This window comes from Carassius gibelio, chromosome B7, assembly GCF_023724105.1.
Source record: "Carassius gibelio isolate Cgi1373 ecotype wild population from Czech Republic chromosome B7, carGib1.2-hapl.c, whole genome shotgun sequence".
NCBI lineage: Eukaryota > Metazoa > Chordata > Actinopteri > Cypriniformes > Cyprinidae > Carassius > Carassius gibelio.
The window spans coordinates 13,350,721-13,356,720 of NC_068402.1; positions in this window are offsets into that span (position 1 = coordinate 13,350,721).

Here is a 6,000-nt window from a genome sequence, read left to right on the forward strand (position 1 = left end):
TAATTTTCTACCTGTTAGATTGTGTTTTATTTACGTCTACACCTAGATGGCCTTTTTTTTAATCAATAAACGCGTATTAATGTATAGCCTTATGCAACAATTACATATGTTAATTTTAAAAACTTTATATATGACATTACATATTTACATTTTCATGTAACAGCCAGTATTTGTATCTGTAAAAATCACAAAATTTTTTCCTATCTGCATTCGGATACAACATCGTACAGTTACTTGATAAGACTGTTATGACTTTTTATATATTTTTTCGTAGTTATCACTGAACAAGTATGTCGTGTTAAACTGAAATAATTATTAATTTCTAAAATAATATTTATCATGCAAGCAGAGAGATGTCATGACAAACGTTTAGTGATCATTTGAACACGACTGAATCCATTCAATGCACACATTCTCATTACGCAGAACACTTTGAGCGACAATGTATGTACAATGTAGACAATGTATCCGTATCGAAGCTGATTATTAGCCTACTCTTGAGAGAGAACTGATTTGGTTTTTGAGAGACTGAGACGCGCAGCGCGGCTGTTTGATTGGTGAGCGCGCTGTGCTTATTCCATTCATTCGTATCATGGTAGCCTAAGCTTTCAATATTTGCCTTTTAAATATATACAAATAATATAACGTGTAGCTATGATGTATTATTATAGGTAAAATTACTCTTGCAACGCTCTGATTTCTGAGAGATAAACAGAGAGGCGACAACAATGCGGTGTTTGATTTGCGCTCTTTTCACTCATAAAGTTTACATTCATTCACTTCTGGCGCTGATGCCCTGGCTCACCTGTTATCTAGCAAACACCAGACTCTGTCAGCTTTAGCCGAGTATTCAGGCAGAATTATTCCTTGAGCGTTATTTGTTTTTTAAGACATTATCCGTGCCATTCCGAATAAGGTATTCGGCTTCAGGCACAACCCTAATTAGTACATTACATATTTTATTTTTACATGCAACATAGATAAGGTCCTATAGTAACCGCTCCACGCAATATTGTAATTCTAAAATTCACGTCGTTCTTGCAAACACTTTGTATGCATTATGGTTAATGCATGCTGGAGTAGTCGATTGTTTCCGACAGAGCTCGACTAGTCCATGCAAGCCCTAGTACAGTATGACAAAAATTTCACTGTATTTATGTGCGCATGTCCAGTAGAGCCAAACGTATCCATTCCAGCCTTGCTGCGCGCATTTGTCATATCCCGAGCTTTGCGTGTGTCTGTGCACTGTGCCAATTAGGCATAGTCATATACATTTTTTGATCACAGATGTAATGTCAACAAAAAATAAAGTACATACAAATTATTTGACCTTACAGTTCCAAACTTTGTTTGTTTATCCAAGTTTATTTCCCAGGGTCGGACTGGGGGTAAAACCAGTACTCATTAACAAGGCCCCAAAGGAAGAGAGGGCCCTTGAAAAGTATGAATCTGAAATATAAATTTTTTACCTGGATATTTTCATGGGTGGGGGCCATGGGGGCCCATCAGGACTGCCTATGCATAGGGCCCAGGATCTTGTTTAACGCCCCTGTTAGCTTTAACCCTAATTATACACACTTGAACCTAATCAAGCTCTTACTAGACACACTAATCTTCCAGGTGTTTTAAGGCCAGTTGGAGCTAAACTTTTCAGGACATTGGCCATCCAAGATGTAGTTTGGAGACCCCTGTCCTACAGAGTTGTTACTTTGCACATGCTTTTTGATCATTACAAATAATAATGTAAAATGATTTTCTTAGAATAGGAGATATGCTTTCTCTCGCATCACAAACATTATCAGTAGTTAAGTATGTGGTCTTGAAGAGGACCCTTTTTTCTTTCATTTGGACTCGGTCTTGGACTTGGACTCGAAACATTTGGACTTGGACTTGACTTGGACTCGAACCTCTTTGGACTCGGTCTTGACTCGGTCTCGACTAGTCCTGGACTTGGACTTGACTTGGACTCGACAAAGCCGGACTTCACTACAGCTCTAATACTCACTCCTGCATTGCTGAGGTAGGGTACTGCTATGTGGTTGCTAAGGTATTCTGAGAGTTTATTCAGTTGCTAGGTGGTTCCTTAATCACACAAGTCCCCACCCCTTATATTATTCTTATGGGATTCTTCTCCTACAATACAAGTCTATGAGATTTTTTATTCAGGTGAAAATTGCAAGTCTGAAAAGAAATACCACACCTCTCCTCGACAACTCTGAGGTATCTTTCATGACTATAGTAATGGCTAATTTACTCAACCTCATGTTGTTCAACCCTTTATGACTTTTTGAGAAATGTCTCAGTCAAAACTACCTGAGCAAACTGTGAAAATGACAAGTTAGACCTTAAAAATGTGTTATGCCTTTAAGATGCATGCAGATTTACCACCCACAGAAAGTGTTAAATGTCACCATTTGTCCTTTCCGTGACAGTTCTTATATTAGCTGGTATCATCCCCGGTGAGACGGCACACCTATGGTGAAATCCAGATGTTGTGTCTTGAAGGCAGCATGTTAACTTACACCCATGACTCATTCACAGGATCATTTCAAGAAGGTGTAAGAGTGTTTACATCATAAAGGTCACACATCAGGGCCGTGAATATATTAAAGCCATCTGTGTTTAAAAGCCAGTGGACTCTAGTGCATTTAAAGAGACAGGAACCTAAAAGTATTTGCAGTGTGACTTAATAGTCAACAATTATTAACTTCAGTTAAATTGTCAAGTTAGAAGACCGTATGTTTTAGTAATAAAAATCATTAACATTTATATAACCCAGTAAATGATCATGCCACTATTACAGTATATACTGAACTAAATAGCAACACTGCTGTTTGTCAGTAGCATAGGTTCATCTGATTTCAAGGTAAGTTCTCGCTCACTTCTTAAACACCCCAACTCCAGCCTCTCCCTCACATATTGTACTGGAAAATCATTCAGATGGCCTTTTCTTTCATGTAGCAGTGGAAAGTCTGATTCATTCAGAGCATCAGTTTGGACTTTGCCCTCTGTGTATTGGAAAGTATGATTCATTCAAGCCAGCATCATTCAGACAGTTCAAGAAAATACATATTTAACAAAACTGATCAACCTATTCAAGTCAAGATACTATAAACTGAATTTTGACTTGATTAGGGTGCTTTTATAATTATTTACTATAACTGCACCTGTCCAAATTTGACACTGAGATCATACATTCAAACCCTCTCAATTCTTTTGTACTAAATAATACATTTTATAATTTATAAAAAGTAATTTAATTAAATTTTTTATCTATAAACACTATATTAAAAAATGAACTTCTCAACACTGGTCAACACCAGTTAGTGGGGGGCAAAAAAACATGGTGTTGTTCTGTATTTAATCTAAGAAGTAATTTAGAATGTGCAAAAGATCGACTAAATTAAACCACTGGACATGGGCACAAAAAGCTGCGATTCCATCAGTTTGATTAAAAAATGGATTAATTTTTCCAATTAAAAGGAACGGCTCTTAATTACTGATGCTATAGGTGAATACAAGCTCAGAGTGCTGCTATTGTTCTAGGATGCTAATGAGAAAAAGCACATTCAGATTGCCGAATTGCTTACAAGCCAAGAAGATTAGAGCTAGTAATTAAACTCTTGTCCTCCATATTAGGCAGTTGAGTCCAAACAGCTTTAAACTGTTTTGTGGAGTCCTTCACGATTGCAATTATGGTTCCATCACTCATTTTATTTTGGGAAAGATAGTCTGTTCCTTTTTTGATGAACAAAAAATATTTCTCTATAATGTCTGCCCCATGTACTGAGAGAGACGAGCTGAAACAAGTGAACATGACAGGCTCATCAGCTGGAATCTCCATCATGACTCTAACGGTGAGTTGTGCTGTCAATTTCAAATGACGCACCTGATGCCAACCTTGACAGGCCGGAGAAATCTAAAATAAACAGTTGTTTCACAGACGTCAGGAATTGTGTCCCCCATCTCTTAGTTAAATTCCCTTCTCTCCCTTAACTATCGCAGAGCTGTCTTTCAGAGCGAAGACATTTGACAACAGAGAGACACTTTGTTAACTTCCACCAGTGCAGACATTATTTCCTCCATATCTCTTCCCAGCACGCCACGAGAGTTAAGAGATAGCATAGCACCAAGTCTGTGGGAGAAAGAGCGAATTAGATAACAGATTCTCAAATATCACTTGCTCGTAAGGGCAGAAAGTCTTTTGATATTCATCTCACGGTCAGCTGTCATTTCAGAATGCATGTCTCTGGAGGCTGGTTGGTGTGGGCAGAGTGTATCTACCGCTTGTTTAGCTTGTTTTATATAATGGCGGTTCTCAGGTATCTGTGGTGTATCTGTCATTCTATTACAGCGGCAGCCACACAAGCAATCATGAGAGATAATGGGCAGGATGCTAATAATCCTTACCTTGTTTGCTGAAGTTGTCTGGCCAAGCCACAGATTTGCCACACATTGTTGCTTTAGGCAAACTATAGGAAATGTTAATGGTTAATGCATGAATTCTGTATTTATCTTACGGTATGCTCCTCAAACGTAAAAGCCTTCAAATATATAGTTTATGTAAAAAAAAATTGTAAATTGTATGGATGTTTTAAATTACATTAAATTAATTAAAAGTTAACAAAGATATTTATAAAGTTACAAATATTTATATTTCAAATAAGCACGGATCTTTTTACCTTTCCGCTTTTCCATTACAAGAATAAATTTTTAAACTTTACATTTTCAAGCATTTTGACTTAAAATGAAACATTTTACATTTTCAAAAGTAGATATTCTAATAGGAAAGTTGTTTTTATCTGTGATAATATTTCACAATACTGTTTCACAATGTTCAGTTCTTGGTGAACATTAACGACTTTTTCAAAACATTAAATTATCCCCAAATATTAGAAAAGCAATGTGTGTTTTGTTAAGATAAGTAGCATTATTATTTTTATTCCTTGATGTAACTGCTTTGCATCTCTCTCTTATTATTTTAACATAAAATATTTGCATAAATTCCACACAACAAAATAATAGCAAAAATATTTGCTTAAAAGTTTTAAGTACATGTTTTTGTGAATTTGAGTCCTTCAGTCATCCTGTGCTAAGCTTTGAGACTTTCTTAGATATCATTTTTTTGTAAAAAGAACATTATATCGATGGCATATACTGTATAGACAGAACTAACCTAACCATTCAGATAAATGGGCACCTTTTAAACTTAAAGGGCACCTAATATGCAAAATACACTTTCACATGCAATTTGAACATAAATGTGAATTGGCAGTGTTTGTACACAACCACCCTATAATGATAAAAATCCATCCACTTCTTTTTTTCATCCCCATAAATCATAAGCAGTGTCTCAGAAAAAGCTGTTTACAGAATCTGTACAAAGTGATGTCACTTTGCACATGCCCCGCCAAAGACTGCTGACACTGTCATAGCAGAGACCCCGTCCTGAGTGATTGTTCATCTTCATGCTAGAGCATTTAAATTCAGCATTCAAATAAGAAATGTCTTCTTATTAGAGCTACGGCAGTTATTCAGTCAAAATCAGTGAGTGATTTTCTGTTTTTATTTTATTGTTTGACTTACTGTATATTAACAGCATAGACATCACTGGGTAATGTAGCCTATATATGCTGCTGACCTAATTGAACATGATTACTTTCCCAGCTGTCTTCTTTTACAGACATAATCAACTGTGTTTATGTGTTTTAGAAATAAAATAGTGTGTATTTGATTTAAGCACAATAAGACATGAAAGAGAACTTAGTTTAATACTCCCATGCTGTGTGACAGCCAATTTCTGTGTGCATGATTTGGATATGTGTGCTCAGAAAGCCATATATCAAAAGTTTAAACTGATATGGCTTTAAACACATGCAAATAAGACATGATAATCAAAACTAAACAGATTTTTTTTTTTTAGCAGAGTATCCGAGGCAGAAGCCTATTCTGGAAAAGGAGGGGGGAACAACAGCTAATTTGGATATAAAGATACATGAA